A 26,116-nucleotide genomic window follows, 5' to 3' on the forward strand; every position below is an offset into this window, starting at 1 on the left:
ACAGCACAAAATGATCACATCTGGGCAACTAGCATCCAAATCAAGAAACAGAACCTTACCAGCCTCTCTTTACAGTCATCATATTTGCCCCCAGGATAACCATTATGCTGACTTTTATTGTCATGGATTAGTTTTAAACTGTTCTTGGACTGCATTTAAATGCAATAAAATACACGTTTTTTTGGTCATCTTTAGCTCAGCATAATGTCATGTGATATATCCAAATTGATGTAGGTAGCAATAGGTCTTTTTTCTGTTATTTCTGTGAATGAATATGCCCAGTTTCTTTATCCATTTTGTTGGTGGATATTTGGGTAGTTTGAGGACAGTACATGGTAGGTGACCTTTTGATGGCTCTAAAAAATGTTAAGCACTTTGGGGTTGAAAGCAGAGTATGGTCTTAAGATTAAAAGAGAAAAAGTAACATTAGAGGTAAGATGTGAGAGGAAAAAAAACAATCTTAAGAAAACTTTAAAGGTTCAACTCAGCCACTGTATCCTAAGGATATAGTGTGGAATATACCAACTAGATATCACCAGATTTCAACGGAGAATTGGTAAGAGGAAGGAGGCCTTAGGTGTCATCTAGCCAGCCCCATCATTTTTCAGAGATGGAGGCACTGCGGCCTCAAGAGGTTGAATGATTCATACAAAGTCTCACAGCTGATGACAGTGCCAATAGTAGAAGCTGCTCTGTCAATCTTGTCTCCTCTAGTGCCACATGCTTGTTGGAGAGAGAGAAGGCAAGATCAGGGCTACCAGCTGTAGCTGTGCAGGTTTTGCCATACAAGGTGGGTCGGAAAACCAGCTCCCTACTATGTAGTCCAAGCAGTGAGTCCATCGGGGGGCTCACTGCCTGGAGGATGGGTGCCCTTCTCTGATTCATGCAAAGGTATTCTATGGCTCTGTTCAGATAGACTCAGATCTGCCCAGAGAAAATGGATCTGTAGCCCAGTGAGGCAGAATTTTTCTTCATTCAGCCTGCTGTACCTCTGCCCTCCATACAGAGCTCTGTTGGGGCTTGCCTTTTCCCTTTTCTCTCTCTCCCTCACTTCTAGGGCTTCCTAATGAGACTTTGGGTTATAAGTATCAAGTAGGAGATCTCTTGAGGTCCCTCTTGATTCACTCTTGTTGTTCCATAAATGATCTAGGATGGACCCTAATTTCAAAGGACTGCTTTGTCAATATTTTCAGAATAATTCATCCTTAAGAAAATGTTTCAAAAATTCATTTTTTGGACTCCTCCTGCCTTTATGCTTCTCCCTCTTTTCTGTCTTTTTGTGTCTTCCTTCCACCCCCATCCAGTTATCATTTCTTAAAGATCCCTGGAAACATCCAGTCTTTATCTACTGAGAGCAGCAGTGAAATTCTGACGCTAAAATCTGTGGCAGTCTCCAGGAAGTACTTATTGTAAAACATAAGATTATGATTTCACTGAGAGATCTAACAGATAAAACAAAGTGCTTGCAAAGGAAAACTATTCATGTATACATTTTCTTTTATGTTTCCCTAAAGAATAAAGGACAGTTTTATTATTTAAGAAAAGATTCAGAGCTTCAGCTTAAGCTCATTAAAAAGGTGAAGAGAAGGTAAAATTAGAGAATTTTATAAATATGTAGTATTTATATATCCTACCCGAATAAGATACTGCTTATCACAGCAAAAATTTAGCATATGTAATGTTAACAAATAAAAAATATGCTAACCATAGGGCCACAGCTCTGACAAGTTGCTCATGAAATTACTACAGAATAGAGTAATCCATACTGAAGACAGCATAGAAGAGGGATAGTAAAATATAATGACAGGAATGAGGTCTTTGAGATCAGTCACCTGGGGCCCAAATCCAGACTCCAGTATTCTCCGATGTGTAACCTTGGGGAAGTTACTTAACTCTCTACACCTCTTTTTCCTCATCAGTAAAGTGGGAGATAATTATAATAGCTATCCCACAGGATTGTTCTTATTTTTAAGTGAAGTGGTACGTGTAAAACAAATGGCATGGTCTTTGATATATAATAAATGTCTTACGTGATGTTAGCTATTGCTGCTTAAGACAAAAAGAAGTGATGTATAAAAGGACTTACAGTTTTATTGGAGGTTCCCAAGCCTTCATTTATAAGCATTTCATGAGATTTAACTTTGTTTTTTGATGGCATTAAGCAGGCAACAAAACCTAGTATTTCTCAGTTACAGATACTGGCAAGTCTGTGTTGCTGCAGTAGGAGCAGCTGGCCTGTCGCACTGATTACTAATTGATTGAGTTATTTTTCCTAATTCTCTTCTAATTTCCAGCCGTCTCAGTCCTTCAGCTTCTGTCTGCTAGATAATTGTTTCTTTCCATATGTCAAAAAAGCCAGCCTGCAGATTTTTAAAATTCTCCTTACGGTGACTGATGTTGTGCAAAGTTCTTTTAAAGAGTACCACTGAGTGGCCCATGTCTTTTTCTCATGTTCCCTGTATGGCTTCATGTGAGTACTTTTGAAGAAAGCCACTATTATTGATATAAAGCAGTTCTTTATTCCCACCCCCTAACCATTGGCACAGTTTATATAATGTAGGTCAGAACCATTTGTGATTTTCTGTTATGAGGGCCAGAGTTTGAGATTTTAAACCATTCATTCAGAGAAACTTAAGAAAGACACAGTTAAGCACCTTAGAAAGATACATTTTCATCTAACTAGCCTAATTACAAGCTCAGCTAAAAAAGGTACAGGATCCTCTAGAAGAATCGTGCTGTATCATTCTGATCTGTTTGTTAAAGGGCGGGCGACCTAGTCCGGATAACCCAGTTCCCCGTTTTGATTGTGCGTGTAAAATCTTGAGCTTAGTAAACTTAGCACTTTAAAAATGTTCACTAAGTCCATCAAAAACCAGGTTTTATGTCTTTATGAAGTATTCAGGACTGTGCTGAATACTTTGTGCAATTTCTGCCAATGTGTTTCATTTCTAGTTGGGGGAACAAAATACATGTGTGTGAAAAGATCTTAGATGTTTCCAGGTGAGTGTGAAGTTGAGCTTTGGTTTTAGGGTCCAAAATCAAGGATGGTCACATAGGATGTTCCCAGCCTTCCTGGGGCCACTGGATTTATACTGGATAGTGAAGTCAGGCTGAGATTTTTCTATCTTTCAAGCCCATAGAAAAGGGGCTTTTCTAGTAGCAACAGAATGTGCAAGATCTGGTAAAAATCTCAAATATTAAAAGACAACTATGAAATTAAAATTATTAAATGTTTAAATTCATGCATTCAATATAATGTATGCCTAGTATATGCCAGGCACTGGTCTAGTTCTGAGAGATGTCAGTGAATAAAATAAAGAAAAAAAAAAAAAAAAACTCTGCCTTCGTGGACCTTATATTCTATTAGGAGGCAATCAGCATAAGAAAATAAGTGTTGTAGTATTTTGGAAGGTAATAAGCCTGATGGGAAAAAGAAAAAGTAGAGCAGGCTAAGGGGACAGTAGGAGTGCTGGGGGAGGGAGGCAGGGACCTTGCGATTTGGAGGAGTATAGTCAAGGTAGGCCTCACTGAGAAGAGGGCTTGAAGGAGGAAGAGAGCCACACAGAGCTAGCTGGAGAAAAAGTGTTGCAGCAGAGGGACTAGTGAAGGCATCAGGCAGAAGCATGTCTGATGTGTTCCAGGAACAGGGAGAAGGCCACCAGTGGTGGAGCATTGAGAGCAGGGAGAGAAGGAGTAGTAGATAAGGTTAGAGATGTTTGGAGAGCACATGTTTGGCTTGTGTGGACCGTATTCAGGACTTGACTGTGAGTGGAACGGGGAGCCAGGTTTTGTGCAGAGGAGTGAGTTGATTTGATCTGCATTTTAATAGAATCACCGGTTGCTGTAGGAATCTGGAATTTAGGGAAGAGGTCTAGGTTGGAGATACAAATTTGGAAGTTGCCAACAGAATTTGGATGAGATCACTTGGGGAATATGTGTAGTCAGAGAAAGAGGCTTATGGACCAAGCCTTGGGGCATATCAGTATTTACAGTTTGTAGAGAGAAGAAGAAATCACACACATAATCCAAGAAAGTGTTTTAAGCCAAAGTAATTGTACACATTTTTCCAACATAGTGAACCCAATTAAGTGTCTCTGTTCCTTGAGTAACAATGTTATCACTAGAAGATATTGTGAACTCTATTGATCTACACAATGGAAGAATGAACTATGAGTTGTTTTTCTAATTGTGATGATGGTCTTGGGCTAAACCTGGATGCTTCATCTTTTAGAGGTTGTGTTGATAACGAGGAGTCAGTAAAAGAAAATCAAAAAGGAGCAAGCAGAGGATAGGAAGAAAATTAGAAAAATGTCCCGGTAGTCAAATAAAATATCTCCAGCAGAAGAGTGGATCAGTTAGCTCACATGTTGCTGAGAGGTCAAGCAGGGTGAAGACTGAGAGTTGCTCATTGGATTTAGCAACCTGGGGAGTCATTGGTGATGATGACAAGAGCTGTGTCACTGGAGAAGTGGGGATGAAAACCTTATTGGAGTGGGTTCAAAGATAATAAAAAATTTATGAAAGATAACTATTACTTGTAATTCAGTTTTGTATATTACAAATATTTAATATTGGATGTGGGTACGTTTTAATATGCCTGGTAGGATGTGCAGTGGGACTTTGGAAATGGGAATGTTGGAGGCCATGCGTATCTTCAGCAGGCTTTGTCAGGGTTAGGGAGCCTTTGAGCTTTTCCCTAGTTATTATTGGTAGGGTAGGGCTCTAGTATATAGATTGTAGTTTGTATATTTTGAAATAGAGAAACAGTTCTATGCAGTTTTTTAGTTCTTTGTTAAATGTCTTTGGATGATAACTATATCCTGAAAATACTCATACTTTGTTTAAAGACTTTTTCATTTCTAGTAAAGATGTGTTCTTTAATTCAACCTATTGATCCTTGTCTTAGATTGTTTTTTGATACTATAATGGAGTACCACACATAAGGTATTCTGTCCATAAAGAATGGAAGTTTACTATTGACATTCTTTACAAAACTAGAAAAAAACTGTTTAAAAATTCACATGGGACCAAAAAAAAGAGCTTGAATAGCCAAGGCAATCCTAAGCAAAAAGAACAAAGCTGGAGGCATCATGGTACCCAACTTCAAATTATTAGAGCTACAGTGACCAAAACAGCATGATACTGGTACAAAAACAGACACATAGAGCAGTGGAACAGAATAGAGAGCACAGAAATAAGGCCACACACCTTCAGCTGTCTGATTTGTGACAAACCTGACAAAACAAGCAATGGGGAAAGAATTCCCTATGCCTTGAATGGTGCTGGGATAATTGGCTAGCCATGTACAGAAGATTGAAATTGGACTGCCTTCTTATACCATATACAAAAATTAACTCAAAATGGATTAAAAGCTTAAATGTAAAGCCCCAAACTGTGAAAACCCTGGAAGACAACCTAGGCAATACCGTTCTGGACATAAAAATGGGCAAACATTTAATGATGAAGACACCAAAAGCAATTGCAACAAAGGCAAAAATGGACAAATGGGATCTAATTAAAGTAAACAGCAAAGGAAACTGTCAACAGAATGAACAGACAACCTACAGCATGGAAGAAAATATTTGCAAAATATGTATCTGACAAAGGTCTAATATGTAGCATGTATAAGGAACTTAAATTTACTAGAAAAAAATCCATTAAAATGTGGGCAAATGACGTGAACAGACACTTGAAGACTTGCACGCAGCAAATAATTATATGAAAAGCTTGTCATTGATACCGGAGAAAGCAAATCAAAACCACAGTGAGATACCATCTCACACCAGTCAGAATGGCTATTAAAATGTTAAAAAAATAACAGATGCTGGCAAGGTTGTGGAGGAAAAAGAATGCTTATACACTGTTTGTGGGAGTGTAAATTAGTTCAACCATTGTGGAAGACAGTGTGGTGATTCCTCAAAGACCTAAAAACAGAAATACAGTTAGACTCAGCAATCCCTACTGGGTATATACCCAAAGGAATATAAATCATTCTATTATAAAGACACATGCATGCGTATGTTCATTGCAGCACTATTCACAATAGCAAAGACATAGAATCAAGCTAAATGCCTATCAGTGGTAGACTGGATAAAGAAAATCTGGTACATGTATATCATGGAATACTGTGCAGCCATAAAAAAGAATGTGATCATGTCCTTTGCGGTAACATGGATGGAGCTGGAGGCCATTATCCTCAGCAAACTAATGCGGAAACAGAAGTACTGCATGTTCTCACTTCTAAGTGGGAGCTTAATGATGAGGACACATGGACACATAAAGGGGACGTACACTGGAGCTCACCAGAGGATGGAGGTTGGGAGGAGGGAGAGGATCAGGAAAAATAATTAATGGGTACTAGGCTTAATACCTGGGTGACAAAATAATCTGTACAGCAAACCCCCATGACACAAGTTTATCTATATAACAAACCTGTACTCATACCCTTGAATTTAAAATAAAAGTTAAATTTTAAAAAAAGGAAGTTCATTCAGCCTATGGTTTTGGGGGCCCTGAAGTCCAAGAGCACGGCACCAGCATCTGGCCCAGGTCATCCCATGGTGGAACGCAGAAGCAAGGGCAAGACAGAAAGCACAAGGGGCTGGACTGGTCTTTATAACAACCTGCTCTTGTGATAACTACATTAATCCACTCATGAGGACTTGACCCTCATGACTCAGTCACCTTTTGTTAGGCCCCACTTCCCAATGCTATTGTATTGGGGATTAAGTTTCCAGCACATGAACTTTTGGGGGACACATTCAAACCATAGCAGTCGTTTTTCATGAAAGGTGAGACATGTGCTTTGAGTTGGCTTCTTTTTCAGCAATGGTGATAGGTTTGATCTGAATAGGCCACACAGCATAGTGCCCCACTGGCCTGGAAGCCATCATTCACAGAGTAGATGGCTCAGGTTAGTGAATCCCAAGAGCCAGAGCAAATTGAGTAATAGAAAAATTGCCTCGTTAAAATTTTAAATACCTTGTTGATGACTTTCATCATGAAGTGTTATTTCAAAGCATGTGATTAAGCAATTTTCATAGTTCTGCATTTTATAATTATGCACCAAGAATTTTCTCTTCTGGGAACTACCTTTGAATTTTGCTGTCTGTAATACTGTCATCAAAATGAATTAACAAGTGTCTGATACTAATTATCTTTTCTTTCTCTAAGCTTATTAAAATGCTAACACATAGGCCTTTAATGCATAAGTATTGTTTTTGGATAGTTAAAAGCTTAGAGTGATTGGTAGAATGAAAACTTTGTTACATATATTTTAGTGTTTGGTAATACCAAAGTATAGTATTAGTCTTTAGAAAGTTGCTAATTTAGAAAATGCTGGAAAGGGCAAAGACTTTCGTTTGCAGTGGATTAGGGCACAAGGTTTTTGAGAAGTGGAGCTCTGGTGATTATATGTGTGTTTCTAGTGGGTTGTGGTATATGCATATAATGTCAGCATTCTCTTAGGTACTGCTTTGCCAGCACTGTTTTATTCGTATCATTTTGAATGTTTTTTTTCAGCTGAAACTTGTAAGTTACTCTACAGTTAGTTAAGTTACAGTACAGTTAGTTAGAATGTAATTGGCTTGGAACAGAAATACACAAGGCCAATGTGGAATAATTTCGCAGTGCTGAGGATTTTACATTGTAGATACTGGAGTATGCAGAGGTATAAAACTGAGCAAGTTTTGAAATAAATCTTATGTCACTTGTCAGTGACTACAGAATAAAGTCCAGATCTCTTAGGGTGGAATTCATCATGCCGGTCCAGAGTTGCAAGTCTGTGGCCCACCAACAAGTTTGGCTGCAGACATGTTTTGGCTTTTAACATAGTTATTTGCCAACTTTTAAAAATAGAGAAATTTTACATTAAAAAAATTGCATTTTATACCTTCTCTTGAAAAATTTGAAGGCCTGGCAAGGTCTGTTGTAGCAACATAACAGCTTCCCCCTTTATACGGGGTATGTGCTCTGTAGTCTCCCACAGTCCCTGGCAGAGACTCTCTTGTCCCCAACATTGGGACCAAGCCGCTGTAGGCATTTTTCATCCTGCAGGCTTCACTTCTTTGCTCCTGCCCTGGTAGGCATGTGAGTTTGCTAACCTTGTGTTTAGATACTTATTTTTTTCTCAAAGTTCCTTAAATCTAGCTAAATTGTTCTTCCCATTGTCCTGTCTAATGCATACCCACTTCGTCTACCTCATGTTTCTGCTTCTGGCTTCTCCTTCCGCTGCATCCGAGCTGCATGTTGCTTATGTCACATCATTGGAACTTAGCACATTTCTAGCTCCCCAGCTGTACTAGTTTCTTGAAGACAAAGATTATTTAATTTACTAACACCTAGCAAATTTATTTTAGATCTTCTAGCTTAACTATTTGCTATGGTTTGGCTGTGTCCCCACCCAAATCTCATCTTGAATTTAACTCCAAGAATTCCCATGTGTTGTGGGAGGAACTTAGTGGGAGGTAATTGAATCATGGCGGCGTGTCTTTCCCGTGCTGTTCTCATGATAATGAATAAGTCTCACAAGATCTAGTGGTTTTAAAAATGGGAGTTTCCCTGCACAAGCTCTCTTCTCTTGTCTGCCGCCACGTGAGTTGTGCCTTTCACCTTCTGCCATGATTGTGAGGCCTCACCAGCCACGTGGAACTGTAAGTCCAAAAAACCTCTTCCTTTTGTAAATTGCCGAGTCTCAGGTATGTCTATCAGCAGCATGAAAATGGACTAATACTCTATTGTTAGATTTAGCTTCCAGTGGGTGGTAATCTATGATTATAGTGACACCTGTAGAAGAAGTAGAACGTAATCAAAATCTTATGTGAAATCTACTTCCTCAAATAGTGCTTTCTTAATTTACTATGCCATTTCCTTTGTAGCTTTGTAGTAACATTTATATAATCGATTTGCATATGAATTCACTAAACACCTCATTTATTGCCATTTCTCTAGTTCTGTTACATAGATGGATGATGCTTGCAAATAAATGCGTCATTACTATGTGCCATTTTATTATTTTAGATATGCTTCTTCCTAATGACTAATACTGTTTTAAATGTCTTATCTTTTTATTCATTTGGTAAATAGTATGTCTACTGTGATGCCTTCCCTTTTGAAGCTTTTACTGTTTAGCTGGAAAGGCAGATTTAAATAATGGAGTACATAATAATTTAGTTTCAAAAAGTGTTACTAAGAAGTAGAGGTGCTGTGAGACTTTAGGGCAGTCTGATCTGGTCTAGGAGTGGGGACTGAAGTGGGAATTGCAACAGGACTGAATTCTGAATTCTTTAACTTTCTTATATATATTCCATGGCAGTTTGTAAAGTAATTGGAATGTAAAAGTTTAACCTTACAAACAAAATATAATTTCGTAACAAAATAATAGTTAAAAAGTTTTTTCCCTGAGAACTTAACTTGGCTGTTGTCATTGCGTTAGTGATAAACAAAATTATGATTTATAGCTCTAGAATTTATTGTTTGGTACCTGAGTTGAATTCTGTTTAAATAAGTAAACAAAGGACAAATGGGAAATTAGGCTAGAAATTTCAGATATTAGCCTGGCACAGTGGCTCACACCTGTATTCCCAACACTTCAGGAGGCTGAGGCAAGCGCATTGCTGGAGCCCCTAAGTTTGAGACCAGCTTGGGCAACATGACGAAACTCTGTCTCTACAAAAAATACAAAAGTTAGTTGGGTGTGGTGATGTGTGCCTGTGGTCCCAGCACTCTGGAGATTGAGGCGGGAGGATTGCTTGAGCCTGGAAGGTCAAGGCTGCAGTGAGCTGTGATCATGCCATTGCATTCCAGACTGTCCCGCCTGAGTGACAGAGCAAGATCCTGTCCCCCCCAAAAAAAAAAAAAAAAAATCAGATATGAATAGCTTACAAAAGCAACTTTTATTTTATGAAACTATAATTATTTCAAAGGTATTTATAATGAGGAATTTTCTCATGGCTTTTAGAAATAGGATATAAAAAATAAACTTAGTAATCCCCCAGCAGTTACTAGTGGATAGCACCTTTATTTTAATACTTGCAAGCCCATAACTGAAAAATTAATACTTTATCAGTTGGAAGAATGAAGTAATATGGTATCCTGAAAAAAACTCGGCAGTAAATTTACTGACATGTGTGACCCAAAATATGGAGTGGAATTTTGTGTGGTTGCGTGTGTTTTATCACAACAATCAGAAATGTTTTATGTATTTTCTTCCAAAGAAAATAGAATTCTATACTTAACCCATCTAAATATAGTGGTAAAGTTAATTTTTTGCATAGTTTAGTGACACACTGAAACCAAGGTCAGCTGCAGTGGTGCCATTTCTGAAATCTCTTTTGAGGAACTCACGTTACTTATAATTATAGCAGGAGATTCAGAAAAATTGACATGTTTAAGGGTTTTACTTCAAAGAAACCCAAGATTTTCAAGTGTAATATTAAGGATATTTAAGGAAATTAAAATCAGGAACAGTTTTTAATAAATGTTAACTCATCTAGAATTTAAAATAAATTCTAATTAAATCTTAAAAATCTTTTAAAACTCAAATACTCATTTTCTGAACCCTCATTCATTTTAAATCTGTGAAAGAGGATGTTGAGAGCTAATGGTTTGTAATTGACTAAATTATTTGCTTCTACAGGTGCCTAGAGAAATGTAAAGAGAAATTTTCATGAAATATAAGTTGTAGAGTAAAACCTAGCAGGGAAAACTAATTGAAGTTATTTAACTTACAAAACAACATTTCCTTTAATTACTGCCTTACATACTGAACTAGGCTCATGTTGCTGATGAGTAAATTTTCAGGAAATTTTAAATCAGTATGTTATAGATACAGGGTCTAAATTAATTCACATTATCAGTCATTTGTTCAGAGCAGCTGTTACCCTGAAAAATACTCTATTAATTTATAGAACTGGTTAGGAAAGGGAAATGAAAGTAAAGGTGTTTTGAAATGATTACATATTATACATTTAAGGGTAAGATACTAAGGATAGTTGCTTGATTTACTCTTTAGAACTTATTTATTTATTTATTGAGACAGAGTCTTACTCCTTTACCCAGGCTGGAGTGCAGTTGCATAATTTCCGCTCAGTGCAACCTCCGCCTCCTGGGTTCAAGTGATTCTCCTGTCTCAGCTTCTGAGTAGCTGGGATTACAGGCTTGCACTACCATGCTTGGCTAATTTTTGTATTTTTAGTAGAGACGGAGTTCCGTCATGATGGCCAGGCTGGTCTCGAACCCCTGGCCTCAAGTGATCTGCCTGCCTTAGCCTCCCAAAGTGCTGGGATTACAGGCATGAGCCACCGTGCCCAGCCCAGAACTTTGTAATCTTTAAATTAGAATGCATAAGGCTGTGAAGCTCGAATGAAATAATGCTGGTGTTTTTGTTGTTTTGAGACTGAGTCTCCCTCTGTCACCCAGGCTAGAGTGCAGTGCCACAATCTTGGCTCTCTGCAACCTCTGCCTCCTGGGCTCAAGTGATTCTCTTGCCTCAGCCTCCTGAGTAACTGGGACTACAGGCATGCACCATCACACCCGGCTAATTTTTGTATTTTTTAGCAGAGACGGAGTTTCACCATGTTGGCCAGGCTGGTCTCGAACTCCTGACCTCAAGTGATCCACCCACTTCAGCCTCCCAAAGTGCTGGGATTACAGGCATAAGCCACCATGCCTGCCCAAAATCAGCTTTTTAAATGTTGAATCATATGCAATAATAAAATAAACAAATTTTAAGTAGATAATTTGATGAGTTTTGACAAATGTATATATCATCACGTAACGAACACTGCGGTCAAGATACAGAACATTTTTGTCAAGCCAAAAAGTATCCTACAGCTCCTTTTTAGTCAGTCTCCTCCCCTGCCACTCTAGATGCTTTTGTATCTGGCATGTTTCACTTTAGCATGATGTATTCATCCATTTTCTTGCACATATCAGTAGTTCCTCTTTATTGTTGGATGGTATTCAGTTGTCACAATTTGTTTATTCATTTACCTGTTAGTGGATATTTGGATTGTTTCTAGTTTGGAGCTATTATGAATGAAGTTACTATAAGCATTTATGTATTATATAAGTCTTGGGGGACATAGCTTTTCATTTCTGAGTTGTATAGTAAGTGAATGTTTATAAAAAACTGTCAAATTCATTTTCAAAGTGGCTGTATCATTTAACATTCCCACCAGCCGTGTCTGAGAGTTCTAGTTGCTCTGAGAGTTCTAGCTGCTCCAGATTCTCACTAAGATTTGGTATTGTCAGTGTTTTTAACTTTAACCATTCTGGCAGGTGTGTAGTGGTATCTGACTTCGATTTTTACTTGCATTTTCCTAATGACTAATAATGTTGAGTATCATTTCAAGTGCTTATTTGCTATTTGTATGTCTTTGGTGAAGTGACTGTTTAACTTTTTTGGCCATATTTTTAAGAGTTGCATTGTTCTTGAGTTGTAATATTTATATATTTTTGGATTTAAGTCTTTAATCAGATATGGTTTTTATTTTTCCAAATATGTTTTGAAAATGTATTTTCTGTTATGATTTCTTTGTCATTTTTTAAGTGACTTTCGAAGGGCAAAATTAAAAAGCAAAATTTTTGTGGTTCATGTTTTTAATGCCCTAAGAAAACCAGGGCAACAAAGATCTTCCTCTGTAAGTTTTCTATGACTTTCAGAGTTTTAGCTTTTCAATTTGGGCCTGTAGTTCATTTCACAGTAATTTCTGTATAAGGGCTGAAGTAGATTGGAATCAGATTGTGGGTTTTTACCGAAAAAAAAAAGTCCCTGGGATTTTTAAAAACTTTATTTTGAGGTAATTTAATTTTAATTTTTTTAGAGACAAGTCTCACTCTGTTGCCAGGACTAGAGTGCAGTGGCATGATCGTGGCTCACTGCAGCCTTGACCTCCTGGGCTCAGGCAGTCCTCTGCCTCAGCCTTCCAAGTAGCTGGGACCACAGGCATGCACCACCACACATAGCTAATTTTTTATTTTTAATTTTTTTTTGTGGAGATGGGGGTCTCACTATGTTGCCCAGGCTGGCCTCAAGTGCTCCTCCCACCTTAGTCTCCCAGAGTGCTGAGATTAAAGGCATGAGCCACCGCACCTGGCCTGAAATAATTTTAGACTCACAAGAAGTTGCAAAAATAGTGTAGAGAGTCTCCCAATGATAATCAACTGCAGTCTGTTTTCGAAACCAGGAAATTTACACTGGTACAGTACTATTAACTAGCCTTGGATTTCTTCAGTTTTTATATGTACTCATGTTTAACACTAATTGAACTTTGGTTGTAGTTGCATTGAATATGTAGATTAGTTATGGGAGAATCAATATCTTAACAATATTGAGTCTTCCTATTAATGTACATTTTTATATATTTAGTTAGGTCTTTTTTTTTTTTCTTTGAGATGGAATCTCACTCTGTCACCTAGGCTGGAGTGCAGTGGTGCAATCTCAGCTCACTGCAACCTTCACTTCCTGGGTTCAAGTGATTTTCCTGCCTCAGTCTCCTGAGTAGCTGGGATTGCAGGCGCTCATCACTCCCGGCTAATCTTTTGTATTTTTAGTAGAGATGGGGTTTCGTCATGTTGGCCAGGCTGGTCTCGAATTCCTGACCTCAGGTGATCCACCTTCCTCGGCCTCCCACAATGGCGGGATTACAGGCGTGGGCCACTGTGCCTGGCGGTTTGTATGTTTTATCATGAACATATGTTAAATTTTATCAGCTGTTTTTCTGCATCTATTGAAATGATCATATAATTTCATTTTTTCATCTCTTATGGTGAGTAACATTGATTTTTGAATATCAAACCAATCTTGCGTTCCTGGGATAAAGCCAACGTGGTCATCATATGTTATCCTTTTGGTATATATTGCTGAATTCAGTATACCAAATTTTGTTAGGAATGTCTTGTCTATGTTCATGAGGGATATTGGTCATTTAAAAAATTTTCTTATAATGTCACCTAGTTTGGGAAATGATGTCTTCATAGAAAGAGTTGGGAAATATTCCCCTTTCTTTGGTTTTCTGGAAAAGCTTGTGTAGAATTGGTATTAATTTTTTATTTGAGCATTGATAGAGTTTACCAGTGATGCCATCTGAGCCTAGAATTTTCTTTGTCATAAAATTTTTAACTAAAAATTCAATTCATTTAATAACTGAGGGATCTTCAGAAAGTTCACAGAAAATGCATATTATGTATGGATTTCAGAATGGTTTTGCACCGAAATAAACTCATATTAACATGTTATAAGATACCTGAATAGGATCTAGTTTGATGCACTAAAAAGAGTAAGACAGCAGTTTGAAAAGAACCCCTCTCAGAGCAACATGAATTCTGCTGAAATTGAGGCAAGAGTAAACATCAAATTTATGGTGAAGCTTGGGTAGAAGAATGGTGAAATCATTGGTGCTTTACAAAAAGTTTATGGGGACAGTGCCCCAAAGAAATCAGCAGTTGGTGGATAACCCACTCGTTTTAAGAAGAGACTAGCAAATGTTAAAGATGAAACCTGCAGGGGCAAACCATTCACATCAATTTGTGAGGAAAAAAAATTTGTCTTGTTCATGCCCTAATTTAAGAAGACCAACAATTAACAGCAGAAACAGTAGCCAACACTTAGAATCTCAATTAATTCAGCTTACACAATTGGAACTGAAAAATTTAATTTGAGCAAACTTTGCACTAGATGGGTGGCAAAACCATTGTGCCCAAATCAGCTACAGACAAGAGCAGAACATTCATTGGAAATTTTAAAGAAATGGGATTAAGATCCTGAAGCATTTCTTCAAAGAATTGTAACAAGAGATGAAACATGGCTTTACCAGTATGATCCTGAAGACAAAGCACTTTCAAAGCGGTGGCTACCAAGAGGTGGAAGTGGTCCAGTCAAAGCAAAGGTCAGGGCAACAGTTTTTTGGGATATTCAAGGCATTTTGCTTGTTGACTATCTGGAGACCCAAAGAATTGTAGCATCTGTTTATTATGAGAGTCTTTTGAGAAAGTTAGTCAAATCTTTAGCAGAAAAATGCCTGGGAAAGCTTCTCTGGAAAGTTTTTCTCCACCACAACAATGCTCCTGCTCAATACCTCTCTTCACACAAGGACAATTTTGGGAGAGTTTTGATGGGAAATCATTAGGCATTCACCCTACAGTCCTGATTTGGCTCCTTCTGATTTCTTTTTGTTTCCTAATCTTAAAAATCTTCAAAGGACACCCATTTTTCTTCAGTTAAAAATGTAAAAAGACTGCATTGACATGGTTAAATTCCCAGGACCCTCGGTTCTTTAGGATGCACTAAGTGGCTGGTATTATTACTTATAAAAATATCTTGACCTTTTGGAGCTTATGTTGAGAAATAGAGCTTATATTCTTTATTTTTATCTTTTAATTCCATTTTTTCCGTGAACTTTTTGAAGTCCCTTCATATAGGGCTATTCAGGTTATCTATTTCATCTTGAATGAGCTTTGGAAGTTTGTCTTTTAATAGATTTGTCCATTTTATCTATGTTTTTGAATTTATTAATGTAAAATTATTCATAATAGTCTTCTTATTGGGTGCTGGATTTTGACAGTTTGGGTTTCATTCTAGAAGGATGAATGAACCCATTCATTGGGTTCCATTTTTCACGGAGGATAAGTGTAGATAAGTTACTTGGGCATTAAAGAGTTTGGACCTTATTCTAGCATGTAAGTAAGTTACTTGGGCTTTAAGAAGTCTGGACTTTATTCACCATGTAGGTAAGTTACTTGGGCCCAGTTTGATCCTTTTGAGGCTTGCTTTTAACCTTCTTTAGAGTTGGTTCAGGGCAGCCTTCAGACTGAAGCTTTACTTGGCCTACTGAGGTGATATCCTTCGCACTAACCTATCTGATGCCATAAATATTACAGGGTTTTCTCCTCTGGCTAGTGGGAATGAGAACTATGCCCAGCTCTATGTGAGCTGTAGGAATTGTTTGACCTATTGCTTGTCGAAGATTCTTTCCTCTGCCTTGTGGAGTTTTTTTTCCACGTTAGCACAGATCAGTGGTTAGCCAATGTATCAGGAGAACCTCTCTGAAGATCTTTGGACCTCTCTCTGGGTTCCCCTACTTCCTCTTTGTTATTCTGTGCTGCCCCCCAAATTCCAGCTGCCTCTGCCTCCCAAACTTTTCTCTTTATCTTCTCAATTCAGGGAATCTTCTCAGTTCTTTTTGGATTCCTTTCCTCACTGTGGACCAAAACTGCCTCCAGTCATTAAGTTTGGGGAATCATTAGGCTCACCTAGTTTGTTTTCCTTCGGTGTCTAAAAACCATTTGATGCGTTTTATCCACTTTTCTAGTTGTTTATGGCAGAGGACAATTCCTACAGCAATTAATATTTGATGGCCAAGAACTGAAAGTTCCTGGATGTAACAGGTTATTTTTCAAAACTCCCCAAAACTGGAAGAAACGCATTGAAAAATGTGGAGGGGAAAAAAGTACAGAGGCGTTTTTTGCATAATTATGTGTGGAATATGGTGCTTTTTATACTCAGATGAGGAATAGTCCTTGAAAGTAATCACTTGCCAGTGGAAGTTTGTAGATTGTCCAGAGTTTGTGGTGCATGTGACAAGTTAAGAGTCTGAAAGGAAATATTTCTTTTTTATTATCAGAATCTTTGCTTTTAATGGCTTTATTCACTAAAGTGGATAAGTTAGATCTAGCTACAGTTTTCAGTTATTATACGTGGAAGCTTAGGAAACATCGTGACTTTTACTCTTGGAGAAAATAATTTCCAAATCCTAGACAGATGACTTTCAATTGGAAGATGCTTTTGAAAGAAAGACTCATTAGAGGGAGTTTCAGGATTTTGTCTCCTGGTTATTGAAACTTGTACTGAAGGTAAAAAGCCAATAGATTTACAACTTTGCAAATCTTATATCTGAAAAAAAGAATCCAGCTTTTCCTAGAAAGCCCACTATGAGGAGCAACACCATGTTTTCTTAATTCATTCTTCCAAACGTGAAAATCATGAAGGAATATAGGCACTCCTCTCAATGAGTGCTTTTTAAATATTTGAATGATTTTGCCTGTGAATCAGAGATAAGGTGATTCCAAGGCAATTAATTGTAGGCAATATATAGTCTTTTTCTAGGGTAGGGTTGAGGGAGTAAGGCAACAGTGAGCCATTGGTGTTGAGCAGTGGTCCTGCCATGCCTGCTGACTTGGAATAGTCTGCTCCTTGGGTTTCTCCAGGATAAATGTTTATGGGTCAATCTCAGTACTTCTGCCTTTCCAGTATGATTAGAGCCATATAAAGGGCAGTGCTGAGCAGAGGTAGGGTGGTTTCTGGTTTTTGTTTGTTTGATTGATTTGGGGTTTTCTTTTTTAACTCTAACCTTCAAGGTTGAGGTATGGTTCCATTTTTCATGGAAGATTAACCCTATTTGTGTAGGGTAAGGTGTAATTCTGGTTTCCTTCCCCCACACCCTTTAAAAAGCATACTTTTAAGTCTCTCTCAAAGCATCAGAGGATGATTACTGTGAGAAGGAATGTTCTCTTTTGGTAATATGGAGGGGGACGCACACCGAACAACCAGATGATCCAGTAAATCGGTAGGTCAAATGGAGGTGACTCGACTGGGCTCTTCAGTGACTCATTCCTGGATTTTGTTGACTTCACACACCAGAGACCAGAGAGATTCACTGTTAATTGGCTTTATTTCTATTTCTTTTAGAATAGATGGATAATAATTGAATTGACCTTGGTTTGTATATTATTTCAAAACTCTAGTTTAGAAGAGTTACAGAAATAATGCCTATGAATTGGCATATGGGAATAGAATGTTGCTAGATAGGTAAGTACCACTGAAAATGAGATTCCACGTTTGGTGTAACTGGCAGATTCATGGTAGTTATCTTCTAGAAGTAAGCTAAGAGAATGAAACACTGGGTGACAGTAGAAGAGGCTGGCTTCTGATTGAAGATTCCCCTGGGAGAAGCATGAAGGATACAGCCATCCCTAGCTCCCAGTTATGTTCCCGACAGCTACCTTAGCAGTCTTGGATCCATGTTTCTCTGGAATAACAGAAGGCACCTTGGTCTCCTTAGAGCACATTGGCTAAAGATTTGATGACTCCATAGGGGAACTGTAGATCTCTGATTAATGGAAGGCTTTGTTAGGATAGAAGTGTCTTTTAATGTGTTGGAGACAGAATCTGTACATGAAAATGACAATGGTAAATATGTTGTGAAACTATAATAAAGCCATATATAAAATAAACATTTTTATCATTTCTCTTAAGGGCTTTTAAAACTGTATAATGTTTTGTCTTTTTAAGTTTATTTAACAACTTGTTTCCAGCTTGTGTAATCACTGCAAAATCCCCCAAGGGGGTGTTAAATAAGGACTTTTGTAGCAGTAGAAAGTCTTGTTCGATTTTCCAGATAAATTTTTTAATTTGAAGTCTCTAGATTGTGCTTTTGATCTTCTTTACTTTAAAGAGTACCTGGCCTTGGAGCCTCACTTTGCATCGTTCTGCACATGTACAGTGTGTGTGTGTGTGTGTGTGTGTGTGTGTGTGTGTGTCTGTGGGTGTCCCCACAGCAAATGCTGCTGCTTTGAGTGTGTCTAGGTAACAACATAATCTTAGCCCCATAATTTATGTAGGGTAAAAATTAAATCTAGAATCTCAAAAGCCCTTTTCTGGCTTCATAAAATTTTTCACATATAATGAAAGGTATCAAGGTAAAAGGCAGGTGTTATTAGCATTTGGGTATGTTTAATTAAGTAAATTATTTTAGCACGTTTCTTAACTTTCTATTTAAAAATATAAAATATGAACTTTCTGAAAAGATACTAGATTAAGCTAAATTTTTTTTTACCCATGGGAGTTTTGGAATATAATTTTGGAAGAAAAATCCTATTAAGGAAAAGCACACCAGGGTCCTACAGCTGAGTCTCATCTTGGCCGGCACATTCTCTCAAAGTGCCATTTTCTTAACTTGTAAACTTAAAAGGTTGGATGAAGTCGTCTCTAAAATCTGATACAGTGATAAATTTTTCATTTGATTGCACTTTGTTACATTTGTTTCCAGTTAGGATTAGATAGAAACTCAGAAATTATTTTATACCTGTCACTAAATTATAAAAATTACAAGAATTCATTAACAATACTAGGAGCTCTAAGGCTTTTCTTAGTTTCAGATCCCTGAAAACAAACCGTGTAGTAAGTGAAATAACATTTTTTAAGTACGTGGTACATGGTAGTTACATGGTAGTTAAACTCTGCGTGGGATCCATAATGGATTCGTCTTTTGTGAAATTTAGCAGGCAGTTATAGCAGCATTTCATACTTGTCCTGCATTATGTATCTTTTTAAAGTTTAATATCAGTATGTGATTATTCACAGCATTTTCAACCTCAGTACTTTTGATGTGCTTTACAGAATTGTGAAATATACACATAGAAGAGTGTTTGTAATGTCTGTACATTTTAAACAATAATAGTCATGAAAGAACACCATTGTATTCACTACCAAGTTATGAAAAAAATTTCTCTAGAACCTTTGAAGTTCTCTGCTGCTTTCTGAATATATGTCATCCTACCTCCAGCCTCCCCCACATTATAATTTTGAAGTTAATCATACCTTTGTCTTTCTTTACAGTCTTATCACACATATATATGTGTCCCTATAAATGAATCATTCATTAGTTTTGCTTATTTTTGAACTTTCTTTTTTTCTTTTTGAACCTGACATGTGAACATAAGAACTTTCTATTCATAATCTGTCATATGTATTCTTCTGTTACTTGCTTTTTTCCTTAATGTTGTTGTTGTTTTTTGAGATTCGCACTTGTTAATGTGTAGCTGTAGTCCATGATTTTTCACTGCTTGTTTTAATGTACCATATTTTATTTAGTCTGTTGTCAGTGGGCTTTTGCGTTTCTAGTTTGTACATTTCCTTGTTGTTAGGAGCCATGTAATGACATAGAAAATCCTTTTGCAATGTTACCAGAAAGCTAGCAACTTCTCAAATATTTAGTTCAATCTTTGTTAGGGGCATTATGCTCTCTTTGGGAAGAAGTATTTCAGGGGAAAATAAGTAAAGTTAATGTTAAGATTCATATATTGCTACTAGATAATGAGAATTTCACAGCAAAGTCATTATCTAGAAAACTGCAGTTCCTGTGTCAGAGGGAATTGAGTGCAAGTCCCATGAATGAGGGAATCAAAGATTTCATTGTGGAAATTAGAAGCAGATGCTTCTAAGTTAGAGGATTTTCCCTGAGAACAGCACTTTTTGTTGGCGATGTCATGCTAGAAATTCATCTTGGTTGAAAGGAATTTTTGTGCCTGGTTGCTAAACCTGATATGACTTTTGAATACAGATGGCTGTGAAAATAGTTTCTGTGGTTTAAAATTCATGAATTTTACCATTGCCTTTGTTCTTGTTGGTTGCCTATCTAACATCTTCTCTTATCCCCCAACTTCCCGGAGGTACCCAAATTTTGGTTTTGATGTCTGTGTACTTCAGGGGAAGTTAACACACTGCCAGATCTAGATGTGGGCCCTAGGTGGCTTAGGCTAGTTCAACTATTCCCTGCCCCTGTTCAGTGCTGAAGGACTTGTGAACTCTCCAGTCAGGGAGAGATTCAGTATTCTTGTTTCTTTCCATATTCTGGTTGATGTGGCCACTCTGAGAGATGCCAGCCTTAAGATGGAGCTGATTTCAGGGTGCCAGGAGAAGCTAGGTTCTGTATGACAATGTGAGCCACCACATCAGACCACCTGTGGGGCCACCCATTTCGCTTTAGGCTCCAAGTTACTCTATGTATAAATTTCCCTTATTTAATTTAACTAGTCCTGTTGTTTACTAATAGTTAACACTTATCTAGTGCTTACCATATGCCTTATAATACCCTATAAAGTATGCACTGTTATAATTTCCATTTTACAGATACGGAAGCTGAGATAGAGAGGTGAAGAGACTTTGTCAAAGGTCATACAGTTAGGATTAATAAATAGCTGGCTAAGAGTCAGACCCAGGCAGTTTGGCTTCAGAGTCCAGATTTGAGTTGGCTATTTTTGGTACTTGCAACTTAGTGCGTCCCAAACAGTGTGTCTCCTTATGTGTTTGCTTTCACGTAAGTTGGCTTAACCTGACACACATGGAGACTTTTGCAGAAACTATTTTGTGGACAGTGTTGGAGGATCGTATTCTCACATAATGTCCACTAAATTTGGAGACAAGAAGAAATGTACACATTTCCTCTATAACTAATATGCAGAAAATATTCAAGAAGCTCTGACCAACACTGACTTCCATTTTGGGGGAAAAGTGTGTCGTAAAGGAAGATAATTTTAATCTTAATTGCTAGGGATTCATTCACATTTCTGGTAAGTCTAAATAGTGTATTTAACAAGTCCTACTGGATACCTATACAGAGCCAGTACTACCCTGGGCATTAGTGACATAAGGATGCTGACAGCCTACCCTTGAGGAGACTCCAGTCCTCCATGGGGAGCAGGAGAAAAACCACTGAGTTGCCTGGGAACATGGAGGCATGCTTCACAGACCAACATCTTGAGTTTCCAGGGAGAATGAAGGTATTTTGTGATTTCATTATGTTCTTTTGGAGTGGGTGGGTGGGTGGGATAATATGAAAGGGATAATATTCTAGGCAGAGGGAACAGCATGGTCAAAAGCATAGAAGTATGAAAGCAAGACTTGTTCAGGGATCCATGAGGAAAAGAATTGCAGTAATTCAGAACATGAATTGGAAAATGCTCACACTGAGGAGGGATGGGACCCAATGGTGAAGGATTACTGTGCTTTAGTGTTAGGTGTTGTCCTGTGGATATGCTGAACTGTTAAAGAATGTGAGCAGTGGTGTGATATGTATGATCAGATGTGCAATTTAAGAGGTCACCCTGGCAGCATTGTGGGGGATGGCTTTAAGGAATGAGACAAGACAGAGAACTTTTAAAAATTTAGGTGAGAACACAGTGAGGTTGTATAGTAGAGAGGAAAGCTGTTAAAAAGACTAGACAAAAGGAAGGATTTTTTTTCTTACTAAGATTATATAAAAATATGCGCGCATGTATATAGATATATATATTTGCTATATATAATGCATACTATATAATATGTATGATGCATATTATATATAATATATATTATGCATATATATAATGCATATGTAGCATATATAGAGAGAGAGCAAATAATACAGAGAGAGCAAATAATTTTCCCAACCTTTCAGTCATTGAGGATCACTTTCATTTGTCATTTCCCCCACCTTCCTTAGGCCTAATGTTTGGAAAGATTGTCTGTCAAAACAAATTAAGTCATTTGTTTTCATTTTTTTTTTTTGCTTTGGCACGTAAAGCTAAGTGTGCTATCAAAATAAGTGCCTGAAAATAATACTAATATTACCTAAGTGAAAGATCTTTTAATTTCCCTTGAGATATTATTGTGGGAAAATATGCCATTTCTTTCAGGCTTTTTGAGATATTTGAAGATCCCCATCACTTCTTTTATGGGCTTCATTGTAATAGTTGATTAACAGAATTATGCTTATTACTGTTCAGTTTAGGAAGGATATACCACACCTGTGCTTTGGAGAAATATGTTTTTAATCTCTAATATAAGACAAGTGATAATTTCATTTTCCCAAGTAGTACCTATTACCATTAGCCTTTGCTTTGCCTCTGTAATCAAATAAATAGCGTGAGTATGGTGGTAGCAGAAAATAATGCCAAAGAAGAAGGGGGAAGGGTTGAGTCCGAACAGCACAGGGTGCAAAACCTCGGTTAAAGCTAGAGAAGGCGATTCATTGGTTGAGTTAACAAAGAACGAAACTTTGAAAACCGGTCCGTGGTGTAAGATGCTGTGTGCCATCTAAGCGAATCTTGTTGGAAGCCTCTCAGGGTACTGAAGAAAAAGCCTTATATTTCAGGAGAAGGCTCTGTAACCAGGCTTCTCATCTGTTCAGTCTGAGTTTGCATGGGGCAGCAGCACAGGCCCAGGCCTCTCCACTAGGGCCCTTATCTGTATTACTTCCCACCCTTGCAATTCTTTCTTCTCCCCAGAACATACATGCCGTTAACCTCCCTTCATGGAATCTTTCCTGAATGCCATGCTCCTCCCAGTTCTCAGCCTTTTCTCAAATCCCACAGCTTTCATTTTACTGCACAGTTTAGCATTTAATTTAAGATGTAGTTGTATTACTTCCTATTGTTTCTACTCTATTAATTTTGACTCTTGAAAGAGTATAAACTTTCTAAGGGCTAAAATTTAGAAATGGTGTTGAGAGACAAATATGTATGAACTACACTTTAACAAGTGCTGGAGTTCTCAAATACCAGTTGGTTTATGCTTGTTCATTGACTAACAGAATGCCTATGATCTTTTTCTTGCTTTTTTTTTTCTCTTTGATTTAGCAGCTTTCTTTATTCCTGCTAGTCCTATTCTAAAATTATATAGTGAAAGGGTAATTTTTGGCTTTAGTGGGTATTTGTGATTTAGGGGATGATGTGCTCAATAAACGTTTTTTATTATTGATGTTATTTTTTATATACTATAATTTACTAATCTGTTCCTGTGTTCTCCCTATTTAGATTTTTCTCAGTTTTTACTTTGATAAATAACACTTTAGTGAGTACTTTTGTTCAGAAATGTTGAATGCTTTGTTTGAATTATTTGTTATACATTCGCTGCAAGTGGGATTATTGGGTGAAAAGGTATGAACATCTCTATGACTCTTACTACAAACAAAGCCAAATTGGTTGCCGTGATTTATAATGCTAACCACAGCTTATGATTCGATTTCACTAATTTTTCTCTTTATTGCAATAGAAAGTTCTTTGCTGGTCTTTTTATATTCTCCCTTTTCTATAGCTGAGTACTAGCCACATAACGTTTTTCGTTAGAGTATGATGAGCATTACTTGGCACCAATGCAAGTCCACTTTAATTGGAAGGTTCTTTTTTTATTCCTAACCCCGAGGTTAAACTCATTGGTTAAATACAGAAGTTAAATAATCTGTTAGCTGCCAACAGGAGAGAAAAACACCATTTATTTAGATTTCAAGATATGATAAAATAGCATAGACAGTGACCACTACATGTTTGCAAACAACAGTGCTTCCACTTGCTTTCTATGATATGAAGCCAGTTATGTTTCTTGCTAGTAAATACAGTAACACGTATTGTATATCAAGCTCTGTTCAAAGTGCTTCACATATGAGTAACCCATTTAATAATCTTCACATGAATCTCAATTCAAAGGTTAGCAAAATTGATACAAAGAAGTACAGGGACTTGCCCAAGGGTACCCAGGTGGGAAGTATCCGAGCTTGGGTTCAAACCCAAGCTGTTTGGCTCTAGAGTCCAAGCTCTTCACAGCCTATTATACTGACTACTGCCATGCAGTATTTCCTCTTTCAAAACTTAGCCTTTCTGTTGATTCAACAACTAGCCTGCATTTCGAGTGACATACACAGCCACTTACAATTGTATAGTATAATAATGTTACAGTCAGATTACAGTTTCTTAGATTGCGTTTGGTAATTAGCTTAATGGTTTTCCCCTTACCAAATTTATAAAATATGCTTCAAATTAAAGCTATTTTTACTAAAATTGCTATGATTACACTGTTTACTGATCAATTTTCAAATTACATATCAACCATGCTTTCCAGTTATTTTGTTTGCAGTAAAAGCATTTTTTTACAGCTACTCTAATTTGTCACAAATGTACAATACAATAAAAGCATATTCAGCGTGATTCTGTAAAACACATTGTGGTCTTTAATAAGAGGACTATTCACCCACACATTAGTATTCAACATGAGTTATTCCTTTGTTGCTGAAAATTACTGTTATTAATTAATTGCCCAATATGCTTTGTTTGCCTTAAATGAATTTTGCATTATTTCCATAAATTATTTACTGTGTTAGTGATTTATTTTGAATTATTTTCTTCTTATATATTCCCTGTAAGTGGGATTATTGGGTGAAATAATAATTTACTGTTATTTTAACCCAACCACCTAAATTTTTCAGCCTCTCAGATTTTATCCCCCATCTTCTTGGTCTTCTCTGCTTATGGTGAATAGTGACTATTCTCCTTTTTTTGGATTGGAGAGAAACTTTAAAACTTAGAGCAGTTTTTTTTTTTTTTAAGTTAAGTAAATATCAATGTTGGTATAGCCAGAGATAGTAAACAGTGAATTAATGAATGAATGTATCAAGCAGTCAGTCAGCTTGTTTGGATGGTCTGTATTAGAGAGGACTTACTCCATTGCAAGTGGCAGAATTAACATAATTAGCTTAAGATAACTTGCTGGCTCACTATATGAGAATTTCTGTGGATGGTTTCTGGTTTCAGATAGCTAGATGCAGCAGTTCAAATGATGCAATCAGGATTCTTTCTGAGCTTCTCTTTCCTCTGTGATGATGTCCTTCTCAGGAGATTTCTTACCATGTGGCATCAAAGATGATTGCCAGCAACTCCAGGCTCATATTATTTTCACAAATAGCAATACAAAAAAAGAGCAGCTCTCTCCTTCCCAGCGTTTGCATCACAAATTTCATGGAGGAATTCTGGTTTTGCTTGGGTTACATGTTCAGCATTTAGACCAGGCACTGTGGTTGGAGAATGAACCCTGTTTGGCCAGCTCTGAGTTACATCCCTCTCCTACATCACCCCCATCAGCCAGGGTGGGAACAACACACTGTGATCAATAGCCCCACTGGAAAGATGATGCCAAGCAGACTAAAACAGATGTCCTCTACCTTCCATTCTTTGGTCAGCCAGCACACATTTCAACCCATACACCCATATGCACTGTCTTTCAGTACATAAAATTTCAAAGGAGTAACCACCTAATATAATGCCACTTTTCCATTTACAACCAACAATATGCTTAACTTGCCTACCCAAAAGTAGACTTCTTAAAGTTTAGCTCATTTGCTACATCTGGCTCTGAGGCCTAGATCTCTATATGAGTGTATTTTTATTAATCAGTTGTAGATATTCCTTCTCATGACCTGGCAACTGATGACTAGTTTTTATTTTTTTTATTTTTGAGACAGAGCCTTGCTCTGTTGCTCAGGCTGGAGTGCTGTGGCACAGTCATTGCTCACTGCAGCCTCAGTCTCCT

General features: G+C 37.4%; 1 protein-coding gene across 6 annotated transcripts in view; it reads left to right on the top strand.

Moving 5' to 3' along the window:
• Positions 1 to 26,116, top strand: part of FRMD6 (FERM domain containing 6) — a 79,533-nt gene that overhangs the window by 5,467 nt on the left and 47,950 nt on the right. For 2 of the 6 annotated variants that reach the window (XM_054530101.2, XM_063715578.1), the window contains exon 1: positions 21,402 to 21,558. The exons of the other annotated variants lie outside the window; for them this stretch is intronic. The gene's annotated coding sequence lies outside the window, so the exon portion shown is untranslated. Of the gene's footprint in view, positions 1 to 21,401; positions 21,559 to 26,116 lie in introns of those variants that run through there. 6 annotated transcript variants of the gene reach the window in all.

The sequence above is a fragment of the Pongo abelii genome, chromosome 15 (assembly GCF_028885655.2).
Source record: "Pongo abelii isolate AG06213 chromosome 15, NHGRI_mPonAbe1-v2.0_pri, whole genome shotgun sequence".
In the NCBI taxonomy this organism is placed as follows: domain Eukaryota; kingdom Metazoa; phylum Chordata; class Mammalia; order Primates; family Hominidae; genus Pongo; species Pongo abelii.